Source organism: Schistocerca nitens, chromosome 9 (assembly GCF_023898315.1).
Source record: "Schistocerca nitens isolate TAMUIC-IGC-003100 chromosome 9, iqSchNite1.1, whole genome shotgun sequence".
NCBI lineage: Eukaryota > Metazoa > Arthropoda > Insecta > Orthoptera > Acrididae > Schistocerca > Schistocerca nitens.
This window is the reverse complement of record NC_064622.1, coordinates 158,864,657-158,878,754: the sequence shown is the minus strand read 5'-3', so window position 1 is coordinate 158,878,754 and position 14,098 is coordinate 158,864,657. Positions and strand designations below refer to the sequence as shown.

Here is a 14,098-nt window from a genome sequence, read left to right as displayed (position 1 = left end):
AGATCTGAAAGTGCACACTTGAGTTTAAAACTAGAAAAATGTTCTTTCGCACAGTCACAGGCTCAGTACCTGGGGAACATCTTACTTCAGATGGAGTTAAGCCAGATCCTAGGTTAACTGAGGCAGTGGATAATTTTCCAACCCCAAGAAATGTTAAAGAGTGACAGTCTTTCTTCGGTTTGGCCAATTATTATAGGAGTTTTGTCTAGGATTATGCTACAGTAGCAAAGACCTTAACAAAATTACTAAAGAAAGATGCAGTGTTTGGACAGGTAAGTACGAAGCAGCAATGAGGAAAATTATAGAAATTTTGACTAGTTCACCTCTACTAATACATCCATATTTTGAAAAACCTTTTATTCTCGACGAAGTCATCCGACTACGCTATTGAAGCTGTTTTAAGTCAGGAATATAACGGCGAGGAAAGATCTATTGGTTACGCCTCCAGACAAATGAACTCAGCAAAAATTTCAGTACTACAGAGAAGGAGTTGCTAGCTCTCACGTGCCGAGCGGGATTAGCCGAGCGGTCTAGGGCGCTGCAGTCATGGACCGTGCGGCTGGTCCCGGCGGAGGTTCGAGTCCTCCCTCGGGCATGGGTGTGTGTGTGTTTGTCCTTAGGATAATTCAGGTTAAGTAGTGTGTAGGCTTAGCGACTGATGACCTTAGCAGTTAAGTCCCATAAGATTTCACACACTTTTGAACAATTTTTTAGCTCTCACGTTTGGAGTAAATTAATGTAAGTATTACTTGTATGGACGTCAGTTCACTGTGGTCACGGACCACGCTGCTTTAGTATGGCTGTTAAGTTTAAAATACCCCAGTAGTCGCTTGACTAGATGGGCATTAAAACTATCAGAATATGATTACACAGTTCGATATAAGCCCGGCCGCCTGCACACAAATGACTACAGCCTAAGCAGAAAGGTTAGAGTGGCGCAAACAGATGACGTTTCCCTAGAGGAATTGAAAGAATCACAAGAGAGAGAGAGAGACAGAGAAAGATGTAGACTGCCACCGGTATACCCCACTCTCTGATTGTGATAGAAAACACGGTATATTATATCGAAATATCCCGTTGGGTAACAGAGTAACAATACCTGAAGAATTGCAACAACGAATAACAGCACAGTTTCATGACAGTCTCCAGGCCAGCCATAATGGGCAACGAGCCACGAATCCAGAATAGCCTAAAATTACTTCTGGAGAGGTCGACAGACCGACATGAAGAAGTATATACAACATTGTCTGCCTCGTACGCAAGGAGCTCCTTCACCAGTGACTCAAGATCCTTTACAAACATTACCAAAAGCATCGAAATCAATTCACATTGTGGCCTTTGAGATCTGAAGCCCATTTCCACAAAGCACCAAGAATAATAAATACATATTGTCAATTACTGAGCACTTTTCAGGATACTTAACCTTGATACCACTTGCGGATATGACCGCTGAAACTGTTGCTTGCACCTTTGTCAGTCACTTGGTACTGCCTTTCGGGAAGTCCCGACGCAATACTCACCGACCAAGGCTCAAATTTTATGTTGGCACTGTTAGCACAAATTTGGAAAATGTTACAAACCCAAAAATGGCGAACTACACCCTTTCATCCTAAAGCCAACAGAAACGCCGAAACGTGTAATCTATCGATTGATGCGAAAGTAGGCACCTGTTTATTTCTGCAGTAGACCGAGTAAGCTTAGATCAATTCTGACGACGCGGTTATTTACGCCAGCGGGATTAATTGGCACTAAGCCCTCCCACAGTTTCAAGACTTTCACATTCTTTTCCAGCCACATTATACTAAGGTATTGCTCCTCTCTTGTTGCAGTGATTTGTCTGTCTCATGTTTTGCTGTAAGGCGTCAACAGTGTTCTAATTAATTAACCAAGTAGATCAATAACGTGTCAGAAAGTAAAGCCTTACAAAGGTATCGAGCGCTTCGCATTTCGATAACGCATGCCTGACCTTACGGGATAAAAATACCACTTTGTTACTTGTCGGTTGTCACAAAACTGTGTTCCTTCGTCACTCCGTTTGCTATCGCTCACATTGGTGACTGGCACCCGCAGAATTGTTCCGATCGAGTGGTTATTTCAAGCGCTACGTCTGTACCTGTAGCTGCACTGGTCATTGGCTCCTTTGTATGGATTTCCTGTAAATATGGCTAGTGTAAATATGTAAATTGCGCAAGCCAACGCCACAGGTTGTACTAGATCCCCAGCCAGACGGTGAATACCTTGGGTAATGAAACTTCCTGGCAGAATAAAGCTGTGTGCAGGGCCGAAATTCGAACTCGGGACCTTTGCCTTTCGCGGGCAAGTGCTCCACCAACTACGCTACCCAAGCACGAATCATGCCCCGTCCTCACAGCCTTAATTCCGCTAGTATCTCGTCTCCTACCTTCCAAACTTTACAGAAGCTCTCCTGCGAACCTTGCAGAACTAGCCCTCCTGGAAGAAAGGATATTGCGGAGACATGGCTTAGCCACGCGCTGGGGGTTATTTCTAGAATGAAATTTTCACTCTACAGCGGAGTGTGCGCTGATAACTGGGGCAGGCTGAAACCTTGGGTAATGTCCCTACTTCATAGGCTGGCCCTCCCAATTCATGGAACAGCAGTTTTCAGATACCAGGAATAAAAACAAACTCACTATTTGTAATGAAAATGTTTGATGTCTGGTTTCATCAGTTGCCAGCTTCGTTCTTACAGGCTAATTCTGTATTTGTACGTATCACGTATTGTAAGTTTACCTCCTGTTTATTGTGAGTCATTTGAGCCTTCATTGACGCGATTCCCACCTGCGAGTGTTGCAGTCGCTGGTACTCGACAGGCTCTCGTTCCGCCAGTCGGCCCTCTAACCATATCGATTACGGGTCCGTATTACGGCGTCCGACTGACCACGCACTTCGGCTCAGCTGCAGCCCAGCTGGTCGCCGCCAATGCGCCCAACACCGCCTTGGTCCCCTGTACGCAGTCGATTACATGCCGCTGCATCGACTCTGACGGCTTCGCAAAGTACGTAGAAATAGACACATTGCCAGGGACTTCCAACTATTAACGACTCAAGTGACGCTAATGGATAACGGTATTGTTAGGTAAAAACACAAAGTTTGTACCCCCTGTCTCTATTACATATTTCATAATCGATTTTTTAAAAGGAGTATTCAGCCCTGTATTAGCTTTAACACCCATCTTTTAAATAAAAAAAACTCTAAACATCGGTCGCCTCCATGTCTGAAGAAAAAAGTTTTTATGCTTTGAACCGATGGTTAAGAGTGAAAGGTATCAATCATTGTAACAGTCACATACCCGTAACCAGCTGCCATGGCCATCGGGGCCATCCGACCGCCGTGTCATCCTCAGATGAGGATGCGGATAGGAGGGGTATGTGGTCAGCACACCGCTCTCCCGGTCGTTATGATGGTTTTCTTTGACCGGAGCCGTTACTGTTCGGTCGAGTAGCTCGTCAATTGGCATCACGAGGCTGAGTGCACCCCGAAAAATGGCAACAATGCATGGTGGCCCAGATGGTCACCCACCCAAGTGCCGGCCAAGCCCGACAGCGCTTAACTTCGGTGATCTGACGGGAACCGGTGTATCCAGTGCGGCAAGGCCGTTGCCCGGCATGGACAAAACTAAGTGAAATGCTGAATTTGAAATAATGAAAATAGATCTAATTAAAACCCGAAAAAAACTAATTGCGTACTTACAATGGGAACTCCTCATCGCTCCTCCCCCTTACCCCAGATTTAGTGGTAAAATGTGCCAGAGGATATCCCATCAAAAACAACTCAGGCCAAGCACGGAAACAGGACGAAGGTGTGCTGAATTGTGAAAAAATAGAAATAGTGAACGGCCCAAGCTGAAGATATGAAACATAGGGCGAATTGACAGAATCACTGCATCGTGGTTGGGTGCTCACGGTGCCAGAGTGCACAGCCGAAGATCCGTGTTGAAATCTTTCTCGTGATCTTTTTCCACAAAATTATGAACTCTCCGTCCGGTTATTAACGTATCTGTTCTTCTGTAGTTTTGGCAATTGTCATACCATAAACTGGCTATAGAACATGAGTCATGTGGTAAGAATATAGTACCGTCGTAAGTGAATGTGATGAATAGTGAGAGCATGTGGGATGTCACATATATCTCTCACAGAAATGAAAACAGCAAATAAATGGGTGCGAACTATGTTACAACAAATGAAATCAAAAGTCAAAATTTTCGAAATGGAACAGAGAGTCATAACATGTGCTACTTGTAAATAACAAATGGGAGGTACGTACGTATGAAGGTCCCTCCCTTACATCTCGCTGTTGTAAACGGACGTTACATCACGACACAGACGCGATTTGAATACAGCGAACAAAACTTCAATGACTGGACAGACAGTCAATAACTTTGTCAAAAAATTAAGAAAAAAATACATACGGGGTGCGAGGCAACTTTGAATACGGATCTCCCCGTTCGCAATTCAACACCGTGACCACATAACCACAATGCCGTTGTTATTCACATTCGCTTGATGTTACACATCTTGAGCTCGGATAGTTCGCTCTTTCTATTTTGCTTCTTTTTTCACAGTTCAGCACACCTTTCCTCCGGTTTTCATGCTTGATTGGTGTCCACATTTTGATGGGCTATCCACTGGGCTATCTTATCACTAAATCTAAGGGTGGTGCTTAACTCAATGTTGAAGTACGTTATGAAAATTGTGTAACTTGAAATGAAAATTTTGATTCGAAATATCCACGAAATAAAATACTCCTCAACTCGGTAGAAAATAACTGTTTAATATTATCTACACCGTTCAAGTATATTAATCTGCTTAATAAGCTCAATACCCGAAAATTCAGACCGTGTACCGTTTGCTCACAAGAATGTAAAGTGAGGTCTACCCTGAAATAAAAATAGCTTACCTCCTGCTCATCATACTGTTTTGTATCTGGTGTACTGACGTTCTCGAAAGCAAATTTCAATAAGAAAATGCAGCAAGTAAAAAAAAAGTAATCTACTCACTACAAAACTTGTTTCTTGATTGTCAGAAACAATATGTGGCTTCGTGTGGCTTAAGGTGCTATGCACACACGACAAAACATTCAAAACATCATTAAGAACGATGGAAGAGGGTTTTATTTTAAAGAAAGTCGTTCTTGAAAAATTAAACTCTGATTATTGACAAAAACGACTGTACGATGTAACAAGTCTCTAACAACTACAAAATCCTCTCATTACTAAAAATTTTGCAGGCATTTAAACTAATTAACTACGTGTGACATAATGGAAACAAAGGGATCTAATTAACGGGGTTAATGAATATTATTAGTTACCCAAATGACAAACATTTCCTTCAATTAATAATTCTGAGAAACAAACATTTCATTATTGCCCGTGCACTACCTTGAAAAATTCCTCCCCTTCTACAGACTCAATCACATATGTTTACAACAAGTTTTCAGCTCATTAATAATTTCAGATAATTTCTCACAGATTCACAAATATCAAATCTCCTTCTCAAAAATAAATAAATAAATAAATAAATAAATAAATAAATAAAATAAATAAATAAATTCAACTGCTCCCTACTATACCTCAAGCAACTGTCAGACAAGCAAGTAAACCACAGATAAACTTAAACACAGAATCAAAGATCCTATTCACTACTCGTGCAGCGCGATCGCTCATCTTTGTCCCACTTCAGTAAAGGTGGCACAAAACCTTACACAAGAAACTGGTCCGAAATGTAAATGTGAATAAGATAAAATAAACTTTCATGAACTGTGACATAATCACTCTGGAGCAAACAGCCATCTAATGTTTAAAATTTGTAGAATAAAAAACGTTCATTCATAGAAAAAAGTCAAAGACTTTTAAATTCATCCAAAAATCTATTTTACTCGACTTCATAATGGTCAGTGCTCAACACTGCTATCTAAGTTACGAGTATTTGTCCACAGGTTATCTACATCACTTCAAGTAGTAACCAAATTCGTTTGTGACAAGTTCAAACGCGAGTTTTACAGACCGGCAGATGGCATATGCGGCTGTTACTAAAAGTCAAATAATTATTAACAGGTGTTTTAGTGTGCAGTCCATTAGTTGTTGCTGAGCAAAGCAAGAGTTAATCTAAAAAAAATTTCTTCGGCTTACTTTCTTTAAAAATCCCTATTCTCCATAGTTATTGGTCCGTTATTTTGAACACTGTTCATATGAAATACCCCCATTTCACTCGTTTTGGATTTCGTTGTTCCTACGTTCGACCTCATACAATGGGACAAGCAGTTTTCACACATAATCTCCAATCAATAACTATGGAGAATAGAGATTTTTAAAGAGAATAAGCCGAAGAAAATCTTCCCGTTGGTCTGTCTGTAATGCCTTATTTGCTTTATTCGTGCTGCGTCATAGACGCTTCATTCACTTTATTTGAAACTGAAGCTGATCTTTTGATAGTGCAGCGTTCGTTTTCATCCTCCGTTCTATGTCTAGTTACGTTTTCGGTAAGTTCATGTATTGTTAAGTAATAAGTAGTTCCACTGGTAACTTCGGTGCTGAACAGCCCTGGTAACATACACACACACACACACACACACACACACACATATATATATATATATATATATATATATATATATATATGTATATATATATATATTGTTAAGTAATAAGTAGTTCCACTGGTAACTTCGGTGCTGAACAGCCCTGGTAACATACACACACACACACACACACACATATATATATATATATATATATATATATATATATATATATATATATATATGTGTGTGTGTGTATGTTACCAGGGCTGTTCAGCACCGAAGTTACCAATGGAACTACTTATTACTTAACAATACATGAACTTACCGAAAACGTAACTAGACATAGAACGGAGGATGAAAACGAACGCTGCACTATCAAAAGATCATATATATATATATATATATATATATATATATATATATATATATATATATATATATATATATACAAAGTAATTCATGCATTTCGTTTAACAGCCACTTAAATAATTCTTATCTCTGACCTTCACAACGCAACACGGCATGGAAACTTTATGGTTCCTATATATTAGCTCAACATCTATAAATTGACTTGCAGTATGGGCACGTACTACAGGTGACCTGAAAACTTAGGATAGTACAGCGTGTAGTCCTCGTTGCCAGTGAGTGGGCTGTGCAATTTAACGGATACCGCATTCTGGAAATCAGATTGTATGCTGATTGGAACGGTGGATTGGCAGTGGGAGGGGTATCAAGGGACAGAGGGTGGAAATTACGAATCAGGGTTCCAGTAATTTGTGAGATTGAGGAGAAAACAAATCACTGCTGGGTACGCCGTGATTTTGAATTGCTCTGCTATCTCTTCACATGTTGCACTCGGTATTCATGGAATTGTGAGGACGCTGTCAATTAAGCTAGCAAGCTGACTACAGAGCTGCCTTCCCTTCCTGTGAAGTATTTAGTATGTCAGTTACAAACTGAAAATATTCTCATTAGGCTTACTGCGTTCGCAGACGGGTCGGTGCAGGAACAGTAAAATTTAAGAGTACATCTCGATCCAACAGGCACAAAGGAAGGGCCCCATTGGTTGAGGCAGTGGACACATTTCTGAGAGAATTGGGACCTCTCGATTTTCTGGGATTTTCCTTAATTCATTTTCGAGAAATGGTGGAATTTAGAACGGTTCCAGGCGATACCTGTACAATACACTGTGCTATTGAAGTTTGTGCTCTGTCTCTAATCACCTCCCTGTCTGTGGGGCGTCAAACTCTATAAACTTGCTTCCTTCAATCATTTATACTCTGTGCAGAACAACAATAGTGTTGGCGATGACTGTCTGTACAGGATTACGCATATGTAAGGTTGATCATATGTTTATTCTAGATTATTTACGAAACCACAAAACAACTGGGCGGTCACTTGGAGATATGCTACGAAATTTGATATTAATTAAGTGAACGGGTACTAGTGGATTTCCACAGACCGGAAACACGTCTGTTCTGTTTATTTTTCACGATAAGCAACTTCATATTCGATTTATTGCCTTTATTCTATTTCAAGTTACATTTCTGTGCAGAGTCGTAATACATTAATTAGAATTTCTTCAAGGATCATTGAAAGTAAAATAATGAATATTTTAATTAGAGAAGGACCTACTGAAGTAGTCTTTTATTGTCTTACTTCTTGTATGTAAACAAAGTTATCACAATAAAAAGTAATAGAAGACAAGAATTAATCCTCATTTCTGATTTTTAAAATTGATTGGACAGACTCAAAAGGGATAAGTGTTCAAACAAGAACGAAATTCCAGCAGAGCTCTTACAGATATCAGTCCAAAGGGCGAAGCAAGAACAATACCAGCTCGTGCATAAAAATTGTAAAACTAGGAAAGTTCCAACAGATTCTGAACACTGTAATTATTACGCTTAACCAGTGGCCTTGCCGCTATGGTAACACCTGTTGCCATTAGATCACGGAAGTTAAGCGCTGTCGGGCTCTTGGGTGGGTAAACTTACAGGTCTGCCGAGCGCTGTTGGCAAGCAGGGTACACCCTCCCTCTGTGAGGCCAACTGAGGATCTTTATGATGGAGAAGTAGTGGCTTCGCCCACGAAAACTGACAGCGGTTAGGAGAGAGGTGTACTGGCCACATGCCCCTCCATATCGACATCCACTAAAGCCTATGGACTGAGGATGACACGGCGGTCAGTCGGTAACGTTGGGACGGGGAGAAAATTATTAAGCTTCGTAAGAATGCAAGAGCAGCTGATATAAAAACTAGCGCACTGTCGATCTGCTATCACATGAGTGTGTATTACGCGAGAGTACTTTCTAGCAGAAGAACACCAGGAAGGTACTAGTTTGATCCTTGGATTCTAGGAGAATTAGAGTACAGTTTCAGCGCTGTGGCTAATAACAGCAGAACTGGGAGAAACCAGAAACCATATATTCTGTTCATAGGTTTCGAGAAGTCTTTTCATTATGTGAAGTGGAATGAAATATTACTCATCTTTAGACCATTTAATGTGAACTATTGTAACTCAAACAACGACAAATATCATACACACCCGAGTTTCCTGTTAGTCGTGCATCGTATCGGAACGCATTATCCTAAAGTCTATAAAGGGCGTCTGTTCTCACCTATCAGAATTAAATGAGTTGCATCAAGTCACGGCGCCATTCAAACGAGATACGAGTTAGAGGAAATGGAAGGTAGGCTTACTGGACATTATGGCTTGGGAGGAAGAAATAAGACAGGAGGGAACCTTCTAGAAGAGTGCTATGCGTTTCAACAAGTTTCAGCAAACACGCTCTTAAAAAATCACCACAATTTATTTAGTGTATGGCAGAACACAAGGTATTATTATACAGATATAAAACAATGGGAATAATGAAAAATAAACTGGAATAAAAGTTTACAATGTTAAATTTATTCTCTCCGTACCGTCAAAAGCATCTGGAGGTCATTGTCAGAAAGTCCTTTGCTTTACCCGGATACGATGTTGAGGTAAACTCCTGCACGATATGTTGGATGAACGGGGCTGACTCGCCGCAAGTGCATAATGGGTAGGGCACTTCTTTTTCGAATTGAAAAGGAAGTCCCTAACACACCATGGTTCGTTGGAATTCTGTTTCCTCTTTTTAACGTACGTCGAGGTGTTTAGATAGGATTCAGTTCCGAATGGTAGTGGTTGCAGGATCCACATTTGCTCACATTTGTGGCGTGCATCAAATCCTCCAGAAAGAGGTTCTGCAGCAGTTTCTAATTGCTGGTTATCTGGTTTCAGCCTATCAGATGTAATACTAGGGATACAGTCTTTAATGAGATGCATGTCTTAAACTTATCTAACAAAGCCTCCCGCCTTCTGAGTTCAAGAGGAGAGATGTTATTGTACTCATTGTTATACCGAGGTGGGAGTCGAGCTTGCTTGTTTCATTGTCATTTAGTCACATAAGGGAACATATTCTGCTTTGCTACACACTAATCCCAATGCAAAACAGTGGAACGTTGTAGCTGTCTGTACCCGAGTGGTAAAGTACAGATTTTGGAGGATACTGTTTCTGGTGAGAACTGCTGCTGTAGTACGTCAAGTGTTTTCGATATCGTGTCATGTGCAGTCAACCATGACACACAGATACATTACGGTAGGTTTGTATCTTACAGTAATTCAATTGGAACAGATTTACAGTTATGTTTGGCTTCTTTTTTATTGAGTTGAAAAAACTAGCGCTCTACAAATCACAGGAAAAGATGATATACTCGAAAATGGCCATGGAATAAAGGGGTATATCAGCTAGAAAACATCATGGTTAGACAAAAATTCAGAAATATAACTTGGGTAGCCAAAAATACACATGTTCGAACCTATTAATGATGAACATTGAGAAAAATGTGGGACTTGGAAAAATGACTATTCAAGTTGACTAAGTAGAAGTATGAAGAGTAGTTTTGTAGTATGGGAGCGTAACTTACAAAAATTATTAACGCGGGACAGGAAAACGTTGGTAAAGCGATAATGGAGTAGGAGAAGCCCTGAATGATTCAGTGAATATTCGACCTAATGGATGAAAAGTGAAATTACTGAAGCATCCATGGTGATGGAAGAAGGTGGGACAATATCTGATAAGAACTTTAAGAAGGAAATTTTATTTTATACGTTACCTTATTTATCTACGTTTTTATGTCACATAGTTACACGATACCCGTTTTAAATAAAGTGGCTCCATCGTCAAGTAAGTACGCAGCTACAACAATTACATCTCATTCCAAGAGCGGGACAAAATGAATGGAAGTCGACACCCGCGTCCTTGTGAGGTGCCTCAACCCGATGGAACTGAGTCAATCCAAAATTTGTAGCAACTAAGAACAGAACTATATCCTCTTATGTGCAAACAAAGAGAAACGAAAATCAATAAAAAATACTTATTCGCATCGGTGAAGAAATTATAAGAGTTTTAGGTAGGAAGGCAAGTTTATAATGTACTCAGCATTTAAATTAACAAGAAGTGCATACAAGTTTGTGAGAAGGTCTGGGAGCAACATTGAAATATATTGAGTATTGGTGAGAAAACTCGACGCGACACACAGGAAGACCGAACGGAGCTTCGAAGAAGTTTAATGCAGATATTTTAATCCACAACGTGTAGATAGAAATCCTGTACTGAATGCAGATGAAAGAATAGACAGATAATAGAGATACACAGACTACTCGTACGATGACGAGGAAGTGTCCCAACGTATGACAAGAAGTGGAAGATGATTTGGAAAAAATTGGTGACGTAGTAAAACAGTTAGATCTTGACAGCGCAGTCCGGTCAAGGCACAAACTCTTCATCTGAAATCTAAGACATACTTTCTAAGTAACAAGAATAAATCAGAAGTGTAGAGAGTAGCAAAGTGTTTGAGGTAATGTCAAAACTCTCTGAAACCATAAAATCAGACAATCATGATTATGAGATTATTAAAGGGGCCACGTGCGGGTAAATGTAAAGGCTAATGTACGATTAATGTAACGAACCACTCTTGTAAACTGCTGACACAGTTTGCCTTAAAAATGGGAATGGGTACCATTTCAGGATAGCTGAATGAGACACGATAAAAGAACAAGTGAAAGAACCTTCCAAGCATTTGTAAATGTAGAGCATTCTTTAGACCCTGCAAGGAGAAATAAAATCACAAATCTTGGAAGACTCAGAATAAACTACAGAGACAAGGGACTAATCTGCAGTAGCTACGACCCATGTGGGAGTAAAGGTCAAAGTAGAATAATTCATATTGTCACGTGGAAGAAGGTATAATTAGATGAATGACTTACACTAACTTCACTTAACGAAGGTTTATTCGGCACTTGCACACACAAGAGCGCAGAGCGAACTGCATCCGGGCAGAACATATACGGTATATATGCAGTTACAGAACATTCCAGTACAGTGATTCTTGACATTTGTGGATACTTCTAGAATGTACTCGAACCGCATGTACAAATTAAAACTTTACGGATCAGGTGAGTATTTAACTCCCGACCCTCCATGCAATAGTCTAGTATCATAGCCGCTACACCACGGTGACTATATTACTCAGCTTCTTCTGTGACATTGCTCCCTCGTTAAGAGAACAACGTCTCGGTGTTACGTCCTCCTAGTCCGGAACGAGTCATCGGTCCTGCATGCTCCGACTCCCGGTGACTGATTTTCACCCTGGTGGTGATCTTAGGACTTCCTTTGCCGCTACGCTCTTCGTCACCTTTGCGCTTGTTGCCCATCGCTGGAGCTTCGAATTTACCCTGGGTTGCAGGATCCTTATAGGGCTTCATTCGAAGGACGTGGACCGTATCTCTGACCTTTAGTCGTCTTGTGTCGGGGTCGAAATCTTCAACTTCATAAGTAACATCAGACAACTGTCTTACAACCTTGTAAGGTCCAAAGTAGCTCCTGAGGAGCTTCGCAGAGAGACCAACCTTCCGAACAGGACTGAAGATCCAGACGAGGTCATAGGGCTGATAGAGCGGTGGCTCGCGTCGTACCTTCGGCGATCGATTTCTTCAGCCTGCAGCGTGCGGAGTTAACTGCGGAGCTTCCTCAGCTCTGGTTAACACTTGGTGTATGTAGTCGTCGCCCACGTTATCGGGATGTAACGGAAACACAGTGTCCATCGTCGTAGTCGCCTCACGCCCATGCACCAGGATAAATGGTGTGAATACTGTGGTGTCTTGTTTGGCGGTGTTGTAGGCAAACGTCACGAAAGGTAGCACCTCATCCCAGTTGCTCTGCTCAACATTAACGAACATTGATATCATGTCGGCCAAGGTCTTATTAAGGCGTTCAGTAAGCCCGTTAGTTTGCGGATGGTAGACAGTCGTCATGTGATGAGTACTGTTGCACCGACGGTTTATCTCTGTCACAAGATTCGATTTAAAAATTTTCCCTCGATCTGTAATTAACGACCTTGGGGCACCGTGTTTTAATACACTGTCTTACACGATGAATTTGGGTACCTCGGAGGCTTCGGCTTTTTTCACGGCTTTTGTAATGGCGTAGCGTGTCAGATAATCAGTGCAAACAATAATACATCTATTGCCACTAGCAGACGTTGGAAATCGTACGAGGAGGTCAGTTCCAAAACGCTGGAAAGGCGTTTCGGCTGGTGGTATGAGTCGGCCAGGTGGTTTCTGAGGAACTATCTATCTCCTCTGACACTCTCGACAGTGCGACATATCGTGACGGACACTCCTAAAAAAACTGGCCAGAAAAATCTCTTGCGTATCCTAAATGTCCAGCCACAGGTTTGTCATGGAATTTCTGTACAATATCTAAGTGCATGTGTTTAGGAACCACTGGTAGCCACCTCTTTCCAAACGGATCAAAGTTTTTCTTGCAAAGTAATACATTAACTACTTGAATTTGTCCTTTCACATCCTCTGATCGATTTAACGCAAGCATAATTTGAGATATCTTGGCGTCCTTCTTCTGCTCAACAGAGAGATCCTGGAGTGCAGCGAGACAGTCACTATCTTCATCAAAGTCTTGATGATCCTGCACAGTGTGTCTTGAGAGACAGTCGGCATGTTGGTGTTTTCTTCCACTTTTGTACACTATGGTAATGACATACTCTTGAAGACGTAGTGCCCACCTGGCGAGTCGTCCTGTTGGATCCTTAAGACCTGTCACCCAACAAAGTGAATGATGGTCCGTAACGACTGTGAATGCCGCCCCCCCCCCCCCCCCATAGAGATACTGTCGAAATTTGCACATGGCCCAGATCACAGCAAGACATTCTCTTTCTGCAGTTGAGTAGTTTCTCTCGGCTTTTGCAAGTGTCCTAGAAGCACAGGTTATCTGTATGTAGTTCTGTAGGTGGTCTCTCATCATACAGACCATATACAGGGTCGGTCGTCAGAGCTTTTCGCAGCACATCGAAAGAATCTTTTTGAGCACCACCCCAGCTAAATTTAGCATCGGCTTTTAACAACTCTTGGAGTGGCCTGGCTTTGATACAAAAGTCTTTGATAAAACGACGGTAATAAGAACGTAATCCGAGAGAGCTGCTCACATCTCTAATACTTTTAGAAATAAGAAAATCCT

General features: G+C 41.2%; 1 protein-coding gene and 1 pseudogene across 1 annotated transcript in view; both read right to left on the bottom strand.

Annotated features, from left to right (window-relative positions):
• The window catches only part of LOC126203145 (prolactin-releasing peptide receptor-like), a 918,861-nt gene that overhangs the window by 745,157 nt on the left and 159,606 nt on the right, over nt 1–14,098 (bottom strand). The window lies entirely within an intron of this gene.
• LOC126204621 (5S ribosomal RNA) lies at nt 3,505–3,622 on the bottom strand (annotated as a pseudogene).